The sequence below is a fragment of the Lissotriton vulgaris genome, chromosome 7, assembly GCF_964263255.1.
Source record: "Lissotriton vulgaris chromosome 7, aLisVul1.2, whole genome shotgun sequence".
In the NCBI taxonomy this organism is placed as follows: Eukaryota; Metazoa; Chordata; class Amphibia; order Caudata; family Salamandridae; genus Lissotriton; species Lissotriton vulgaris.
In genome coordinates, this window is record NC_141695.1 from 192,601,591 (window position 1) to 192,622,193 (window position 20,603).

At 46.2% G+C, this 20,603-nt stretch overlaps 1 long non-coding RNA gene across 1 annotated transcript in view; it reads right to left on the bottom strand.

Annotated features, from left to right (window-relative positions):
- Nucleotides 1-18,216: 18,216 nt before the first annotated feature.
- LOC147701160 (uncharacterized) overlaps nt 18,217-20,603 on the bottom strand; it is a 114,063-nt gene continuing 111,676 nt past the window's right edge. Inside the window, exon 3 of the long non-coding RNA XR_015297159.1 lies at nt 18,217-18,583. This is a non-coding gene — a long non-coding RNA (uncharacterized LOC147701160). The remainder of the gene's footprint in view (nt 18,584-20,603) is intronic.

Here is a 20,603-nt window from a genome sequence, read left to right on the forward strand (position 1 = left end):
CTATCCTATGCTTTTTTTGTTATGCTATGCTATGCTGTGTTTTGTTATGCTATGCTGGTGAGGGTGTGTGAGGGAGAGTGAGGGTGAGGGAGAGTGAGGGTGAGGGGGTGTGAGGGTGAGGGGGTGTGAGAGGGTGAGGGTGTGTGAGGGTGAGCGGTTGTGAGGGTGTGTGAGGGCGAGGGTGAGGGGGTGTGACGGTAGGGTAGGGTAGGGTGGGTGAGGGTGAGTGAGGGTGTGTGAGGGTGAGGGGGTGTGAGGGTGTGTGAGGGTGAGGGTGTGAGGGGGTGTGAGGGTGAGGGGTGTGTGAGGGTAAGGGTGAGTGGGGTGAGGGTGTGTGAGGGTGAGGGGTGTGAGGTGGAGGGTGTGAGGGTGAGTGAGGGTGTGTGGGGGTGTGTGAGGGTGTGAGGGGGTAAGAGGGTGAGGCAGTGCGAGAGTGAGGGGGTGTGAGGGTGAGGGTGTGTGTGAGGTTGAGGGGGTGGGAGGGTGAGGGCGTGTGGGGGTGTGAGGGTGGGGTGTGTGACACTGAGGGGTTATGAGGGTGAGAGGGTGTGTGAGAGGGTGTGTGAGGGTGAGAGGGGGTGAGGGTGGGTGAGAGGGTGAGTGAGGGTGAGGGTGTGTGTGAGGGTGATGGGGTGTGAGGGTGAGGGGGTCTGAGGGTGAGGGTGTGAGGGAGGGTGAGGGGATGTGAGGGTGAGGGTGAGGGGATGTGAGGGTGAAGGGGTGTGTGAGGGTGTGTGAGGGTGAGGGTGTGTGAGGGTGAGTGTGGGTGAGGGTGTGAGGGTGAGTGAGGGTGAGAGGGTTGTGAGGATGGGGGGGTGAGGGTGTGAGGGTGAGTAATGGTGTGTGAGGGTGAGGGAATTAGGGTGAGGGTGTGAAGGTGAGGGTGAGTGAGGGTGTGAGGGTGAGGGTGTGAGGGTGAGTGAGGTTGGGCCACGGTGTCTCTGAAAGCAGTTGTTTTCATTTACTTGGCGCGGGTTCAGGTCCGATAGAATGAAATGATACGGGCTAGGCACATTCCTCTGCCGTGAAGCCATCCCAAGAGCCAAAAAACAAATATACCCTGAGCTTAAATATGTACAAATGAATGTCCTTGTTAAATCACAACAAAATAGACGATCTTCTTTTCATTCCTTCATTTATTCTTCAATATTCCAAACTTGGTCCTAGCCAACACGTATTTCGTCTCTCCTGGTGTCAACCATAGACTTCGTCAGGGCTACCAAAATATAGACTCTGTTTCTTACAGAAAGCGAGCAAATCATAAATAACGATGGAAAAGGTTCCCAAGGTCAACGTATTTGTAGGAGCACAGTATTCATGAGGTAAAGTATGACCTCTCCAATATTATCTTCAATACCAAAGTCCTCTGTAATCAAAGACGCCGGTTTTTCCTATGAGAGAACATCGACAATGATAGAGACTGATTACAGAGGACTTTGGTATTGAAGATAATAATGGAGAGGTCATACTTTACCTCATGAATACTGTGCTCCTACAAATACGTTGACCTTGGGAACCTTTTCCATCGTTATTACGATTTGCTCTCTTTCTGTACAGATGGTCCTGTTTATGACCTGCGGAGCGCATGAAGTGGCTGGTGGCAAATGGAATCGGAGAGGCCACAGTCGCTTTGATGTTCTGGTCTTGCTTTGTGGGAGGGGTAGGGGGAGCGAATTCCTGTGCAAGCGCCTGGCTCACATGAACTGTACGCGATCCGCAGTTCGTTAGACTTTTCGGAAGCCTTACTATAAATCTCGCCTACCATCCCTACGGGATAGAATAGACGAGACCTAAAAATACTAAATGCATTAAGGGGCTTAATGCTTAAACGTCTGCAGTGAGAGAACTGATTGTGGGAGTGATGAATCTAACTTTTTGAATCAGACTTTCTAAATATACTTATATACACTTTAGAAAAGCGTTAGACAGGGTGCTTTTGCTTCTTCTGATTTTATGCAAAAGAAAATTCGCCTTACTCTACTGTAACATGCAAATAGGAAAGTGTTCAAAATTAGTCTGCTCAATCTTTTCTGACATGGAGCTAAACTGTGTGCAATACGCCACGACCTACAACTATAAACAGTGTACATGTAACAGACGAGTGCTCTATTTATGTATTTCATATGAAAAACTTAAATTCTACAAGAAAGCCCTCGCAATCGGAGCCGTAAGGAGAGCCTACCTTTTCTCATAGGAACACTTCATGACTTGGAAATTAGTAGAGTACCCAACCATGCTGCACAAAAACATAACGTGTGTTTATCATGTGCAAAAAGAATTGTTTTTTTAATTTGTACAAGAAAAATATTTAAACCAGTACATAAATAGAATGTGTGGAGTATTTAAACACAACCAATGTTAGTTTTAATGTTTAAACTAAAGCAATTGTTCGCTCTGTTTATACCTGAAATAGAATGCATTTTCAACAATGTTGTAAAATAATGCAGAGCTATAAGAAGATGTTTCTCTAATAAATGTAAACAGTAGAAGCATGCATTTAAATCCACTGTATCTTGTGTTTGGGGGTTCCTAGTTCAGTTTTCTAAAACAGAGGAACGTAGATAGTGAACAAATAACTTCTGATCAGGCAGATTTTTTTTCTTGCGAAAATACTGAACGTGAGGCACAGGATGGCCATTGCAGCCAACCAGCTGCAGACCGCTGAGGCACATGGCAAAGTCTGGAGCAAAGTTCCAGGAGGCCTGTGTCGAGCGTTCCTACGGTGGTCGGACCACCGTAGGAATGGGGGGGCTGATAACGCGACGGCAAAAAGCACTTAATCATATAAAAACTGCGACAGGCGGAAAGCAATAATAACTAGAATCTCAGGCAAATAAATGTTGATTAGTTTTACCGAGTCCATTTGATCCAGATTTTTTGTATGTTCAACAGATTCACAAGCTACGTACGCCCCATTCCCAGTGCAAGTAAAACCACCTCTTGCAAATGATCAAAGAAAGATCAATGCACAACGCGTCTTCCATAGAGAACGTGGCTCGGAAAGTGAAAAATCTTAAAATTCCAACAGTGGACATTGTAATAAGGCAGAGCTGCGGTAATGCGCTATTGGTTCAGGCGTATTTAGAGCTAAAAAAACATTTTCTTTTACCTCACTGATAATTAGAGAATGAGCACAAACTTTTAGATAACAAGTTAGTTTTGCAGTGCATGGTTTCAGAAAACAAAAAAGAAGGGCTGCTGTATGTTCTTCAGTAGGCCGCAACAGCTAAGTTAATACATTTCAGAGATGTTGAATTACAGCTCTATGAAAAGGCACACCAGGGTGTGGAGTCCTGCAAGACATTCTGTATGCAGTTACTTACAGTGTCTCAAATTCCTTTCTTTTACCTCATCCAGCATGATTGACGCAGACGGTTTCTCTGTGGCTCGAGCTGCACGTCTAACAGGTAATCAACTTGAGAACAAACAGTTTGCTTCTGGTGATAAGGTGATAGGGGTTGGAGGGCAGACATTTGGTGAATTCCAGCAGCAATATCTCTTTCGGTTTCATATTGAGTAGGTCATTTAGGAAAGCAGCAGAAACAGGAAAACCAGCGGTGGCGAGGTTGGACCGGCGCCATTGTCCCGCTGAATTGAAAGTGGGCGTGGCCGCTGAATGAAGCACATTGTTGTGCTTGAGTTCCAAGAAACTAAATAAAGAAAATAGAACAGGTCCGGTGCAACAACCTAGTAAAGGGGTCAATAGCCATGGGAGGAATTAAATGACGACATGGAGGTAAAAAGGAGGTGCTAACAAGCTTCATAATCAATCAAAAGCCAGCATAAAAGCCAGCATTTAGAAGGACAAACACACAAGCCAATCAAAAAGATGGGTGGGGTAGTGGGCGGAGCTTCCCCCACTATACTGTATACAGCATCTCTCGACGAGACAGCGCATGCGCTACCTAGGTGAGACCTAAACATCTGGGACACTGAAAGTTTCAGTCCGAAAGTGCAGGGAAAAAAAGTAGTGGGGCAAACTGGGGGTGTGTGTTTGCAATGTTCAGCACTCCATCCATCATCTCCTTGTGTTTGCTTTGTTCGCTCTAGGTTGGCAGGGAATGCCCGGACGTGGGCCCCTTGCTCATTTGCCACTAGATTCAAGCTAGCCTGGCTGATGACAGCTGTTAGCCAGGAACCGGTCCCAGGATGCTTGTTTCCGGTCCAGTGAAGACATGGCTTGGCAGTTTGGGCTGGCCTGTTCCCATGAGGCACAGGGTCAAGACTGATTTGCATATGGCTGTGTCTGAACTGGGTGGCAAAGTGAGCTAAAGAACGATGATGGATTCAACCCAGATCTGTGACTGGGGGTGAGTGTTTGCAATATTCAGCACTCCGTCGATCATTTCCTTGTATTTGCTTTGTTCGACTTAAGTTGGCAGGGTATGCCCAGACGTGGTCCCTTGCTCACTTTGCCACTGGATTCAAGCTAGCCTGGCTGATGACGGCTGTTATCCAGAAACCGGTTCCAGGATACTTGTTTCCGGTCCAGTGAAGATATGGCTTGACAATTTGGGCTGGACTGTTCCCATGAGGCACAGGGTCAAGACTGATTTGCATATGGCTGTGTCTGAACTGGGGTGGCAAAGTGAGCTAAAGAACGATGATGGACTCAACCCAGATCTGTGACTGGGGGTGAGTGTTTGCAATGTTCAGCACTCCGTCCATCATCTCCATGTGTTTGTAAAAAAAGTAATGCTCTTAAACTAATAGAAAAGCACCGCAAGGGTAATTATACTATACTTAGCCGGTGCTCCTCTGCTGAACAAGGGAAGTGACGTATCACCGGCTGTACCAATTATGATGCAGTAAAGAACAGCACGCAAGAGTCTGACCAATGGTGAGTAGCAGGAGGGAATAAAGTTGTATTATTGAAGACAGCTGGTCTTGCAGACAGCGCATGAGCGCTGGTGCTCGACCAAAAATGATGCCTCCTCCATTATAAAACTCAGGGACTAAGACTTAGAGTCCTTAAAAATAAATAGCAAAAAGGAATAAGTGGGCTGTGGAGGGATACCTTAAAAATAGATTTGAGATGTCATGGACTCAATGGGTTCCCACAGGAGTCAACGCGGCCCCCTGTGAAGCCCCATGGGACTTCTGGGTAGTTCCACAGGAATGAAAAAATGAAAAAAAGGCAACATAATAAGGTATTACTGCACATTACAAAAAACTTTGAAAAATCACAAAAAAAGATTAAGTGGAGTAATACGTAAGTACGGTAGTAAGATTTTAACTTACTTTTTAAAAAACATATAAACCGGTTAATTTTGAAAAAATGTTGACAGTGAAATCCTTTCAATAAAATGAAGTCGACACTGTCAGAATCAATTTTGGGTTAGTCGTCAAGGTCACGCTGTCTCTGGAAAAACACAAAATAGTTCTCTGTAAGAGAGCACTTGAAATTTGCTAATTCTTGTAAAAGATTGGCATCAGGAAAGTGGTTTTTAATTAAAGATGTTTTAAATGTCAGGTTTATGAATAGGCTCGTAAGAGGGTGTGCGTCAAAGCTGCTAATAAAGTATTTAGCTGTCATTCAGGTGACCATTTTTCTTTAAGAGGAAAGGCTCTGAAAAGGCCATTCATAACCTCCATAATGATCCTTTCTAAATGTAAAGATCTTTTGCCTGGGTTCCTAGAAACCTAGAAATGGCAGAAAAGTGAATCCTGATAGAGGTAAAGCCAATCCTGATTTTGCAAGTCCTGATATGCATGGTAAATATGGATGCAGCATTTTCAAGGAGACACATGTTGATACTTAATGTCTATGTTGCCCTTGGGAAGGGACCTTTTAGAGCTTTATGTACAGAGATGGTGGTGTACAACAAGTGGTGACTGCTGCCTGGGCCAACAGCTCACAGTAGGGCCAAACACGATGCTGCTGCATGTGTAATGCTGGTTGGATTTAGGTTGGTGCTGGAGCTTCCACTGTTCACCCCCTCCCATCTAGTTATTTCTAATCACCAGATAAACCAAGTATCACACATTTAGAAATAATGAGGCACTCGCCTTGTGTCTCTGGACCTGATGAGTTAGACCTTTGAGAAATAGCAGCCACTTTGCAGATTGTGAAGTTGTTGAAGTGGAAGGAACAGACATGTAGGTCAGACTACATTGTGTCTGTGTGGTGTGTCCAGGCTCCAGGGACCCATTTGGGGCTGGCACCATGATTGGTAGGCTTTCAGTACATAGTTTGTTCTGGGTTGCTGCGTGCTTCTGAACTCACCTTTCTCTGGTTTCTCCTCTTTAGTTGGCAATTTATAATATGCTGGATGCCTCAGGCTCATTGGGGAGAAAGGAAGCGTGGTAAATAAGTGAACAAGCAGGAGCCCTACTCTAGGGTTTTGCTTTATTTTCCTGGGAGCCCTGGTTCATCCTACTTGGATGTTGGGGAAATCAGGTGCAATCCCTTCGAACTTCCAGCCCATCTCTGCTCTCCAAGCACAGGAGTAGGTTAGAGCTGAGTGTCAGTGTAAACATTTGTGATTGGGTGCAGTGCAGGTGGGGTAAGCAGTCTACAGAGTTTGATGTGCTGGGGAACAGGCAGAAGTACTGCTGCAGGGGAAGGATCTTCAAGCAGCTCATTCACCCCCCACCTTTTTTATGCCTTCCTTATCTTTTGAGGGCAGCCTAGGAGACAGGTTGATGCCCTCAGTAGGTTGCCATGATGTGCGAAGCTGTGACAGTATATGTGATGGCTCCTTTCAGATTAGAGGCTAATATAAAAAGGTCCTATTATGGCTAGATATCCAAGCACTGCTCTCTGTCCCGAAGATCTCAGGGAGAAGAAACGCTGCACTATTTGGGAAAGACCAGAGGGTCATGGCAGTTGTGGTCCAACAGAGGCCTTTCATGCCCGAGGCCACAGCCTGGGGGGCTTTAATACCTCGTCGCCAATGAAGTGTTCTGTATTGGGTAGGACACTCTGGGGCAGATTTATAATTACTGGCGCATCCCTGCATATCGGCAAGGATGCGCTAGTAATTGTGCGCCGCAGCTCCGCCACCCTTGATGCGCCGCATTTACAATGCGGCGCATCAACGGGCAAAAACGGCACAGCTGCGTCACGCATCTGTGCCGTAAAAGCAGCGCATTGCTGGAGTTGCTTCACAAGCGCGACACAGCTCCAGCAATGATCAAGATCTATGTGCACAATGCTGCTTCAATCCTTACGCCTGCTTCAAGCAGGCGCAGGGTTTTGACGCAGCATGGCCAAAAAGTGACTGAGTGAAATTTTCACTCAGCCACTTTTGGGAGGCGTTCCTGCGCCGAAACGCCTCCCCCTGCGATGGTACGCCTCTTCTGGCGGAGGGCTTTACAACGTGACGCATCTGGAAGATGCGTCATGTTGTAAATATCCCGCACCATGGTGCATCTTTTGCACCACTGCTGCATCACACAACAGCGGCGTAAAAGCAGTGCAAGGGGCTTGTAAATCTGCCCCTAAATTGGGGTATAACTGGAGTGAAAACATGAACTCCTTTATTTAAGAACCAACAATGAAGAACCAGATGATTTATTCAGGGAATGTACTTCCCCATTATCTGTGCCCACCGCAGGCTAGTAGTTCTATCTCGTTATTTCAACCCCCAAAGTTTCATGGGGACATCACATTGACATACCGTTTCCAAACCAGGCAGGAGCTATGAGAGCCTCTGTCAGCCTTTGTCACACTTGTCCATATCAAATACTGGTCAGGAGTTCTAACTAGTGTCTCACAATATTTCAGATACCTGCCATGTTGATGATAAGATGGCCTAGGTGCATCTCCAGATGACAGGCACCCCCAATCCCAGTCAGTCTCGGTCCTTCCTCAGTCACCTTTGAATCTTGGAACTAGGAAGTACTGACACCAGCCCAGGGTAAGCAAATCTAGGTCAACAAGTATTTACCTGGATGAAACACTGGCTACACAACAAAGAGCAGAGCTTAAATGATACAAAAGGAGTGAGATGTCAAACTCTGATTCCGTAATAGAAATCCTCACTAGGAGGACTCCTGCTAGCGCTGGAAGGCCACACAATTTATTTTTATTTATTGTATTAAACTTATAAAGTGTGCAGCTACCCGCAGTGGGTTTCCCGGCGCTAAGGGACAGACTGAAGAAGAAGAGCTTGCATGTTGATTTCCTGGCAGGAACTTCTATTTACTGCTGAAAGAGCCAAGTTTTCAGTCCCTTGCGGAAGCGAAAAAGATTGGTTTCTGTTTTCAGGGTCACAGGAAGAGTGTTCCAAAATTTAGGACCCAGATGGGCAAAGGAGCGGCCTCCCATTTTTGCTAGCCTAAATCTGGGAACGGAAAAATCACCATTCCCTGAGGATCTCAGAGTTCGGCTTGGTTTATAGGCCTGGATAAGGCCCTGAAGATATTTGGGAGCTAAGCCTTGTTTAATCTTAAAAATGTGACAGAGAGCTTTAAATTTAATTCGGCTCGGGATTTTGATCCAGTGAAGGTCACAGAGTGCGAGAGAGGCAGATGTTCTCCTGGGAACGTTACGGAGTAACCGAGCAGCCGCGTTCTGAACAACCTGAAGTTTTTTTATGGTTGTCAGGTCGGCTCCAAGGTAAAGAACGTTGCCATAATCCAGGCTGGAAATAGCCAGCGCCTGGACTACAGTTCTTTGTGTGGAGGGGGGCAACATCCACAGGATTTTTTGAAGCCATCTCAAGGTGGCGAAACAGATAGAGGCCACCTTCACAGCCTGCTGTCTCATTGTGTGTTTCTCATCAATGAGGAACCCGAGGTTGCGTACTACAGTAGCGGGCTGAGGGGTAGATCCCATGTCTTTGGGCCAATGGTGGGGGCCCCAGAGATCTTTACCCTTGCCCAGTATCACAACCTCGGTCTTGTCACCATTTAATTTCAGGAAGTTGCTCTTCATCCAATCAGAGACTCGGGTCAGACCTTCTTTCAAAGCAGAAGTGTCATTGCACTCTTTGTTGGAGAGAGAAAAGATAATTTGGGTATCATCGGCGTAGGAATATAATCTGAGACCGACTTCCTCCACAATAGTGGCCAGGGGTCTCACATAAATATTAAATAATAAAGGGCTAAGTATAGACCCCTGGGGGGACGCCGTACGCCGATGGACAAATTATGGAGGAAGCAGAGGTAGAAAAGACCTGAAAAGTGCGATCTCTTAAAAAGAGGCTATCCAGGCAAGAGCAGCGCCCTCCACACCCAGGGACCTGAGAGTCGCAAGGAAGATGGAATGAGACACAGTGTCGAATGCCACTCTCAGATCAAGAAGAATGAGGGCAGTTGTCTCTCCGTGATCGACACTGTGTCTCAGACTTTCGGTAACTCCTAGAAGTGTGGTTTCGGTCGAGTGGTGCGCTCGAAAGCCTGACTGGGACGGATGTAAAAATCCCGAGCTCTCCACAAGATGGGTTAATTGTGTGTTAATATGCCTTTCCAGGATCTTTGATAGAACGGGAAGCAATGAGATTGGTCTGAAGTTCGACAAGTTGGCAACATCAGGTCCAGCCTTTTTTAATAAAGGAACAATCATGGCGTGCTTCCATTCCTATGGGACATATGACTCAGATAGTGAGGAGATGAGAAGATGCCTTAACACACAACGTGGACCAAGATCAAGTTATTTTAAAATTTTGGCCGGTACCTGATCCCGTGGAGAGCCAGATTTGATGCTATTCAGGCATGAAAAAAAGGAAGCATCATCAAAAAGAGACCAGTTTGTAAGTTTGGCCGTAGAGGAAGGCAGATAGTTAGGGATCAGTGCTGACTCTAGAAGCATCGCATCGTTGGATGTAGAGGGACTTAGGGAGTCATAGATACGTTCTACTTTTGATATGAAGAATTCTACAATTGAGTTGCATTGAGTCTCGTCTAGGGCGGGGGTGCCGGTACCAGGTCCGCACCTGTTAATTTTTTTACAACAGAGAAAAGAGTTTGAGGACAGTTTTCGGCGTTGGTGACCGTATTAGCAACATAGGCGGCTCTGGCCATTTTACATTGATTATGGTAGTCCTTAAGGGCTACCTTATAGGCCACTTTACGGGAGGCGGAGTAAGAGCGTCTCCATTTCCTTTCAAAGGCCTTATAATTGGATCTCATGCGCTTTAGGTCTTCCGAAAACCAAGGCGCAGGGGGTCGATGAGATGTGGAATTTTTGGATGTTAAAGGGAGGAGTTTGTCGATGGCAGTGCTCAACCATTTGGATACTTCAGTATTCAACACGGATGAAGGCACATCAGTGTTTGGAAGGGTATTCATCAGGTGCATATTAAAATTGGTTATATCAAGCTTGCTCCACCGACGTATGAGCACATCCTTACTACTATTGTCACTAGTCAGGGTTTTAGTCCGAGGTAAAGCAAAATGTACAGCGTAGTGATCCGACCATTCCAAGGGACGGGCGGGAGGAGAACATTCAAATGGAAGATTGGAAAAAATAGGGTCTAATGAATGTCCTGCAGAGTGAGTTGGCCCTGAATTACGTAACAAGATGTTAAGGGCTTCTAGCTCGGATAGAAACAGTTTACTAACACTGCATTGAGCATTGTCCAAATGAAGGTTTAGGTCGCCAAGGATGGTGAAATTGGCAGCCTTCAGGGATAGAGGCGCAATGGTGTCTGCAAAGGACGTCGTCCAGGCATTGGAATTCCCAGGAGGACGGTAGATCAGAAGACCTGACAAAGTAAACTAGGGGTTAATAGCAAGTTTGAAAATATCCAGCTTCACATCCAGGCAAAGGGAAGGCATCAAAGGTGCATGGGTAATTTGATTTAAAAATTATTGCAATACCACCTCCTTTACCGGTGTCTCTGTCCTTCCTGACCATTACATAACCATCAGGAATCGCAGCGACAATATCTGGCCCCGAGCTCTCATGAAGCTAGGCAATAGGCAAATTATGCACCCAAAAACTGTGTATAATATTTTTTTTTTAAATGGGGAGCTGTGTGAGACAGAGCCTATTCTTGATTACCTGTGAAGGTGTCTTTTTTAAATGTCATTAAAGTTTTTACTGTAACACTGCAAGACCTCAAGGGATGTCAGAAGACTTTAAAACAAAAGTCAATAAGCATAAGGTGAAGGCAAGTAAATATATGATTTTGTGAGAACTGTAATAAGTTCAGTGGTTGCAAGTATTAAACACAGCATCAGCGTGGGGGGAGTCTGCATAGAGCAATATGCATTATAAACGAAGGGGCTTATGTACAAGCTTGTTGAGCCGCTGGTGCGTCACTTTTAAATGGAAAAAAGTGGCGAACTGGTGGCACAAGGGACTTCTGAATAAGCCCCATCATTTTTACCTGACATTGGGAGGACCGTACAAGGGTGTTGTCAGCTGGGGCCTTTTGATGGCAGAGAGGCGAGCGAAAAGTAGATGTATAGAAGTGTCACTTACAACAATGAAATGCCATTGCACAAGGTTAGCAAGATAGCAATAGACCATGGAGAGTTGCCATGCCAAGGTGTTATGCAAGGGCGTGTAGTACTCCAAATCGTGGATGCATTCTCGGAGAATCTGGGTTTGTGGGTTGACAAGTTTTTTTAACGTGGTGTCGATGCATTTCTTTAAGTACTCGTCTTTCTATACAGTTCCACTTTTTCTGTGAAATAAGATGATGAGTTTAAGAGTATGGCTATGTAAGCAATGCATACTTGTTACGTAACGTAAACAGGCGGACCTGACAGTGGAACCTTCTGACTAACAGCACCTAACCTGCTATCCCTCTACCAGTGTTAGCCCCTCTATGTTTACTGGGGTCTGTGTGCACACTGAATCGCACCCACCGTCACAGTGCTAGTTCCCTTGTGAACCTAACAGTTCAGAACACAAACACAGGGGCACCACACATCAATTTTTTATCGAAAAGAACAATTATATAGTCCATATCCAATAAAGGTGTTCTTCAAACTTTTTTTTTTTTTTTAAATTTTTGGAAAACCTTTATTGTGCATTTGTAAAAGTACATATACGGGCCTACAACCCTCAGGCCGGCCACGAAAACTATTGAAGCACTGTTGCAAGCAATACGATGACACGATAGTACATAAGGAACATAGGCAGACATTAAAGAGTTACACTATAGATCAACGTGATATCGCGTCACAGGAGCTGTAAGGTTAAATTTTAAAGGTTTTTTCTGCAACAATTAAAGTCCAACTTTTCTGTTTTGATATAAAATACAAATTAAGGTTAAAGAAATAAAGAAGCAGGGCCCATGTAGGCGTAAACGTAACAGTGGCGGTACTTCCACCATACAGTTAACAATTCAAAAGTCAAAGTCCCGCAGGCGGCATGGGGGTCAAGTACGACCAACAGGGGTATCAGGATCAACAAACTAACTGATGTGCACCATCATCCGCCCGCTCACTATCCCAACACAGGCCCAAGACAGGAAGAAAGAGAAAAATCATAAAGAGGAAAAACAAGGCACCATAGAAACGGAAACAAAAAACACCCCTCCCCCAACCCACCACCCTACACGCATGCAGAGGCTACGGCCTACCCCCCCCCCCCAGCAGTGTGTCTGTCGCCCAATAAACCCGAAATTTAGTACAAGAAAGAAAGAGGAAAGAAAAAGGAAGCACAAAAGCACAATAGTGCCTGAAATATGAGAGTAAGAGAAGAAAGTCCAATCTAAACTCCCATAGAACAGAAGCCCGGAGGAGGGCCAGAAACACTTTAACCCGGGCTCCCAGCCCACACCGAACCTCCATCCCAACCACACGACCCACAAGAGACCATGCCAGTCGCAGCCCGAGAGGAGGAATGAGAACAACAATGCAGCCGCCCATTGCATCGAAGGATGATGCAGTCCAAAATACAACCAGCCAAGCAAAGAAAACATAGTGGGGACCCCTCCTTCTGCACGTACCCCAGGACCGCCCGCACACCGAACCCCCATCCCCTAAACAGAAATCAGCAGCTGTGCCCACCAGTTACAACCCTATGTAGGGGAAGACCATCACACAGAGCACATTCGGAAATTCCAAAATAGTGTTAAAATCCCGGTCTTCGTCAGCCAGGCAAACAAAGTCAGCACAAAGACCCATCAACCCTGGCATGAGCGTTGAAGTCCTCCCAGAAATGGCGACTGCTGGACAGTGGACATAGCAATCAATACTGCAAATGGGGGGGGTCATTACTAAATGCGTGAACAATTCGGACAGAAAGCAGTCCCAACCGAGTCCCCGCCCGCCGGTGCGTCAATTCCACCTGAGAAACCAGCTAGCCCTGGCCCGATCTTGGATGTCCCCCCGTACCCACCCCCCGTGGAAAGGCAATCCCTTCGGAAACAAAGAGACAAGATGGCCACAATGGGAGAGGAGGAGGGACTTGAGCACAAGATGGACGTCGCCAGGCTCCAAGGAGTTCCCCGTAATCGGTCAAAAGTCCCACCGGTACTTCCAAATGGCAAAGATTCCACAGCGGGGAGAATGAAACCCCAAAGTACAAAGCAAGCGAAAGGGCGAGAGGCCATGTGTCTGGTGCCCACAGCAGTGGCGATGTTGAACAGGGCTGTATTGCAGACTCGGGACAAAAGGGAAACAAAGTATCACCAACCAGTCCGATGGGTAGCCTTAAGCTGCTACAGTTACCAGTAATAACATCAACAGTAGCGCTGTGAGCCCCCGGTGACTTTTCATCCCAGTCAGCCAGCTGCGAGGGCAAATCCAAACGTTGTGGGGAACAGACCCTCCGCTCCCACCCCGGAACAGTCTCAATTGCTTCAAGCTTCTCGCCCAGGATGCGGTAGCCATGTTCCAGCGCCGATCGTAGTTCACCCAGGGCAGCAACAATGCCTCCATAAGACCGCACAGTCTGTAGTTCCGTTAACTCCAAATCCAGGGAGGATACATCTGATCTGGCTCCCAGTGCGGGCGTGGGATAGCAGTCCCAGGGCGAGGACGGGCAATCCCCCCCACGCTGCAAGGAAATAGGCATCGCCATCTTGCCAGCGGTCCAGTTTTAGAACAGGGGGGGTTGAAGGGTTAGCGAGGCACTACCGATAATCAAGGCAAGCCCTCGGTGCCTTCAGAGTCGTCTCACGGTCAGCAGTTATTCCCGGGAACCGCAGCAACGTTGCTGATTAGCCATGGCGGAGGGGGGGGGCTCGCCGATGCCGGTCCGGAGCTGCAGTGGGGTCCACGCAGCACTCCGTTAGCGCCATACAAAGGAGTCACTCACCCGGCTCGTCCTTGCCACACACTCGCGCTACACTGGCTTCGTGCGATGCACCCCTGGCAGATTATGCCGGACGTTTTGTGTCCCAGGCAAAGGCGGCGCTCCCCACACACCAGTTCCGAGCGAGCAGCCCGGTCGTCACGGAGCCCCTGAGGTCTGGCGGCGCGCTCCGATATACGCTGGGGTCCAGGGCAGCTAGGCAAATGCGGGATATCTTCGGTCCCAGGGCAGACAGGGGACCCGGAGGAACGCTGGCAGAGTCAGCTTGTCATACCGCTCATCCCGCCGACGATTTAATGCAGGATATCGATCAGGATTCTGATGCGGGGTTCGAGTGCCGGCGGAGCCGAGCGCCTACACGTCCGCTCCGGTTGCCATCTTGGCTCCTCCCCCTTCAAACTTTTTTTTATTCCATTTCCAATAGATTAAAAAACAAAGTCAAATGTAATGACTTTTCAAGCAGTACAGCCAACGCGTTTCGTCCTAGTGCAGGACTTTTTCAGGGCACTTAATATTGGGTGGGTCAAACACATCCAAAGGCTAGTGAGTAGCAGGCTTAGTTGCATGTAAATCGTTCCCCGTCAAGTATTATACAGTGTCAGAAGTATGAGCCGTCTATATCAAGAGCACAAAGAAGTGAAGGGATATGCCACTGATGGCTAGTAGTAGGATTCCCAACATCCAGATTTCAATCACCGTAGTAATGTATTACGCAGAGGCTCACATCCAAGCCTTTCAGTTTATGGTTGAATAGCATCTAAAAGTGTGAATTCCTAGTATTAGAACACGTACACCAAAAGTATGCAAAAAGGCCTACAGGTAGGCCAAACAGCCCCACCAGGCAAAAATTAGCCTAAATAATATCAGCCTCCACGAATACCTAAGGTCACGACAAGATGGAGAAAACGTCCAAAGTTGTCTCGTTCTTTTATTTGTTGCTGCCACGTCCCTTGTTATCCTGCCTGCGACAGCCTTATTCTGGCTGGTGGTCTGCTGTTCGTTCAATATTATATTTAATTTATGAGACAACTTGTTGGGACGTTTTCTCCGTCTTGTCTTGACCTTAAGTAATCAGGGAGGCTGATATTATTTAGGCTCATTTTAGCATGGTGGAGCTGTTTGGCCTACCTGTAGGACTTGCTCACTTTGCCACTGGATTCAATCTAGCCTGGCTGATGATGGCTGATTAGCCAGAAACCAGTCCCAGGATGCTTGTTTCCGGTCCAGGAAAGACATGGCTTGGCAGGATCAGACTGATGTGCATATGGCCATGTCTGAACTGGGGTGGTGGAGTGAGCTAAGGAATGATGATGGATTAAACCCAGATCAGTTGACTGGGGGTGAGTGTTTGATTTGCTCAAACGCTCCGTCCATCAACCCCTTTGGTATCGCTTTGTTCGCCCTAAGTTGGCAGGGTATGCCCAGACGTTGTTCCCTTGCTCACTTTGCCACTGGATTCAAGCTAGCCTGGCTGATGACGGCTGATTAGCCAGAAACCGATCCCAGGATGCTTGTTTCCGGTCCAGGGAAGACATGGCTTGGCAGTTTGGCCTGGACTGTTCCCATGAGGAACAGGGTCAGACTGATTTGCATATGGCCATGTCTGAACTGGGGTGGTGGAGTGAGCTAAAGAATGATGATGGATTAAACCCAGATAAGTTGACTGGGGGTGAGTGTTTGATTTGCTCAAACGCTCCGTCCATCATCCCCTTTGGTATCGTACTGTGTGAAAAGTCATAAAATTTGACTTTGTTTTTTAATCTACTGGAAGTGGAATAAAAAAGAAAGTTTGAAGAACACCTTTATTGGATATGGACTATATAATTGTTCTTTTCGCGTCAAAATGTATGTGTGGTGCACCTGTGCTTGTGTTCCGATACTTGTTATGTAAGTAGAGCCAGTGGCGTAAAATTAACCCACGCAGACCCCGTGGTGAGGGTGGCCCAAGCCCCGGAGGCCCTCATCGGGCACTGTGCACCGGCGGCAGACCCCCGGCCTGATAGCTCCTTACTGGGTCCGGAGCGTGGGGGCACCCTTGATATATACTTTGCAGGGGGGCATGCAAGTCTCATTACACCACTGAGTAGAGCAATATTTGAGGGAGGGATTCTTTCAAAAGTTCTTGTGTGAATAAGGCACCTGGACACCTAGCTTGCCACTTGCCTGTGGTCTCCAGTTCCTGCTTGTTCCAGACTGATCCAGTGACCGCACCACTGCCCAGGTTTTCCTGGTGGGGTTTTTCCGACCAGGTTTTCCCACTCACCGTTCATCCTGCTGACGGAAGCCCCGCCCACCCCAGGACCTACTTAATGCAGTCCGCAGCACGACCAGTCTTAACAATTGGAACTCTATGGATCCAAGCAAAGCCTCATCCTCTCTGTTGGTCTGTCAGGAATACTGACACATGTTTGCATGAAAACTAACCAACACTTACTGCCCATTAACAAAAATGGAGTTATCAGCAGCTGTCTTAATAACATAGAATCAACAACAGCAAGTACATACTGATATTATTAAAGTGTTTTTTTGTAGGTGTCTGATATCTCATTAAATGCACCCTGGTTACCAAACCTATTGGCTACAACCATATTTCATAATTCTTTCTGATATAATTTAGCCAGAGTATGTGTTTTTCTGCCCAATAGCATAAAACAACTTTCATTACTTGCTTGGTAAATGTATCTATTTATTGTCTCCAGACTACTCCAAAGAAAGAGATTGCTCTCACCATAGACAATTTGGAATGATCTAAATACAGATGAAGCCAATCAGGTGCCACTGGCTTGTCCTACACCAAGAACTAAAAGAGGACAAATATTATCATTTTGAGGGATCTGTAACCTCTCAGAACCATGTCGACTCTGGGCTTTCTGCGAGACCAGGACACAGCGTCTTTAAAGTAGGAAAGCAGTCCATCAAGTTCTACCCCTCTGCTCCTCCCGTTTACTGCCACGCATCATCAGGAACAGACTTCCTCGCTTTTATCACAAGGATTCCCTGGAACCCCCGGACCCATTCTATACCGTTCCTTATCTATCGTATCTACAGCTACCTAAGAAACAGGAGGTGAACAGCTGAACTTTCCAGTCTGCCCATCATTCTGACGAGCTTACAAACCATCTGGTCTGAACAGAAAACGCCCATTGAATCCTTCGAGTCGACGATTTCATCATTTTTATCAGATGGTAGGAACACCGTTGCCTGTCAGCCTTCATCATTCACAATTGGGAGTGTTTTAAATATCAGATTAATTTCCAGGATTGGTCAGCTACAGCATACTTAGAGATTTGCTTTTTCAGCCCACAACTGAGACTATGAACCAACTCCCATCTATGGATTAAACATATGCGCCCTGATGAAGGATCTTCTGAAATAACTTTGTTTCCGAAACGCGCGTCGGCGCTTTTTTCACATCGCATGACGCTCTTTGATGTTGTGATTGATAATGAATAACTGGTTTGTTTGAATGAGAGTGTGTGGATGACTGTTAGAATGAAAGAATGAAGTGTCATGTTTTTATTGTTCTATTTGTATCTTGGGCTGATGCTTATTTAAGCTTCCATTATTCAAAGAATTTTTGTACTCTAGAAGCTGACCTTTTATTAAATAGGGCCTAAATAATTTTATTATAAATGATTGATTCAAAATAAATTTTTCAAAATATTTCAGCTTTTCTGTGGGTGTTCTTGGTTGATACTTACTGATTAATTCCTTTTACTTTGGAGAAGCTCCCTTTCATGTTTATTTAGTCTTTCCTCCCTGGTGGGTGGCTCCCCTGGCCTATTGGACAGTAGGTTTACAGGGTCCCTCTGTATTTTGGCTACCTCTCAGAACCACACAATCCGCAGTTACTCACAGGCACTCTAGTGTTCAACATTTGCCATCACCCCCTTCCAGCGACTTTAGATCCAAATCTGATATCACAGCCAGATTTGCCTTTTGTTGACATGGGCAGAAAACGCCAGCCTTTAAGGTTGGCCAGTGAATGCACAAAAAAATCTAGAAAACCCCACAAACTCACTCCCATACAAAAATGAGCCATGTTCACAGGTATGGTAGATGTCTTGAAGGTTTATGAAATCCTCTCTCGGAAGCTTGGCCTCACAGAGACCTTAAGGGGAAGATATTTAGATAATGAACTGTCCTCATCTGCCATCTCAGAAGGTTAGTCGTTCAGGAGGTCGCCGCAGCCTCAACGGATATCGGCGTACTGGTACGGAGGTGACCGCCGCCTTCTTTGGCTTGCTGATTCTTTCGCTCTTCCAGCGTTTGGGGACATTGACAGTCCCTGAACTATTTTTTTGTGTCGGTATAACCACATTTGTGTAGACAGGTGCCTCCCGTGCCACGGTTTGAGAAACAAGTATTTTGTTGGATGCAGGTTCCTGAGGTGGGAGCCTTCTCTGGAGCTCTGGGGCCCCGCTGAAAAAACAAAGTTGCACAACATTATAATCGGAGGATCTACTTTTTGAGAAAAAAAACAGTCTATGTAGGAAGTATACATTCTGTACACATAGATATGTCTCTATACAGGGGTCTTTTAATGTGCATAGATAAAATGATGTAACAAAGTTCCCATTGTTAATTCCTTCTTCTAATGCAAGTCAGTGGTGCCTCAGAATCACTCCTTCTTTGTAGTTAGTATAGTTGTCTGTAATGTTTTAGTAACAAACAAAAAACAAAATTGAGACTGGTAGGATGAAAACATTTTTTACCTGCAACTAAGGTTCTCCTGAGGTGGAATCCTTTATTGATTCAGAATGGCCTAGAAACCCGAGAGTAGTGCAAGTATAAATAATTACCTATGCCCAATATGATGACATCATAGAGACTGAATATATGTATGTTCTGGTATTTATAAAGCACAATTCTAACAGGCTAGCAATGGAGCACTGTGCAGGGTGCAAGCCCGAATGTATGACGTTACAAAGCAAACATTTACAACGCAGTTTTTACATCGCAACATCCATGACAACAAAAGATTTTACATTGCATGCCATCACAATGCATTTTCAGAAACTACATTTACAACGCATTCCATTACAACGGATTATACCATTACAACACATACCATTAAAACGCATACCATTACAATGCAGGTAAGGTAAGTTTCGGACAGTGTAGGGGTAAGTATTACTATTCCCACTCCAGTGAGTGCAACAGTAGGGTAAGTGTTGGATAGTGTAAGGGTAAAAACCATGTGTTGTAACCACATGCATTGTAGTGACATGCGTTGTAACCACATGCATTGTAGTGACATGCGATATAATGGCTGCGTTGTAATGGCATGCAATGTAAAGGATGTTGTGTTGTAATGATTTCGTTGTAAAGAGGCAGGAGGTAGAGCTAGTGAAGGAGGTAAGATGTCGGCCTATCTGAGGTAGTGTTCCCTCAAGAAGGGAGTTTTCAGTTCCTTCCTGAATTGTAGGAGGGTAGGTGCTGTTTTGTGGTTGGAGGGGAGATGCTGTTCCAGACCCTTGGCGGAGAAGGCTTGAATTTTACATTTTTTTGCTTTCAGATGTATTTAGTCTCTAATTGGGTAATGTCAGAGCTCCTCGTCTGGCAGTGACCTCCAGATGCAGTGAGTGTTTTTTTTTAAAGATTATTTTTATTAATCAAAAGGAAAACAAATGCTTCAGAAAATATTACAGTATACATAGTGTGAGTTTGGCGTGTACAGAAACATAATATTATCACAATTCAAACCTCCCAGTGGCCTGCCCACCGAACCAATCTGATGTAGGGTACAAATATTCAACTGGATCCCGGACATGCCTGAGGCTCTTTACTAGACCGGGAGCTGCCCCTCCAGATCTTTTCCCATTTGCGTGGGCATCCCCTGATCTTGTATACTGTCTGCTCAGCCCGTTGGCACCAATCCAAATCATTTTCCCAGGATTTTACTGTTGGGGCTGCATTGGCCACCCATGCTCGGGTGATATTACCCTTCACCACCACTCCTGCCAGGGCAAGCCATGTTGTGGCCCATTTGGGCCATACTATTTCGCCAGTCACCCCGAGGATATACCATGTCGCATCTGTTGGGACCTACTCCCCCACCACCATTGTCATCACTCGAGCCAAGCCATTCCAAAATGCGTGAAACTTGGGGCAGGCACACAATATGTGGAAAAAGGTTCCTGTCTCGCCACAGCACCTAATACACTGCGCTGACGTACAAAGGCCCTTACGGCACTTTACCGTCCTCAAGGCATATGACCTGTGTAAAATACGGAGCTGGATCAACCTAAATCTTGCTCTCACAGCTATCTCACTGGGGCTCTGCAGAGCCTCTCTCCAGTCATCATCCTCATGTCCCAGACAGTCAGGTGTATTGTTTGTTAGCTTTTTGTAGGTAAGGGATATTGCCCTATCTATCATTAAAGCCAGTCGGAGTCTGTGTTCAAGTGGTGTTGAGTCCCCTTCCTTCAAGTGGCAGTAA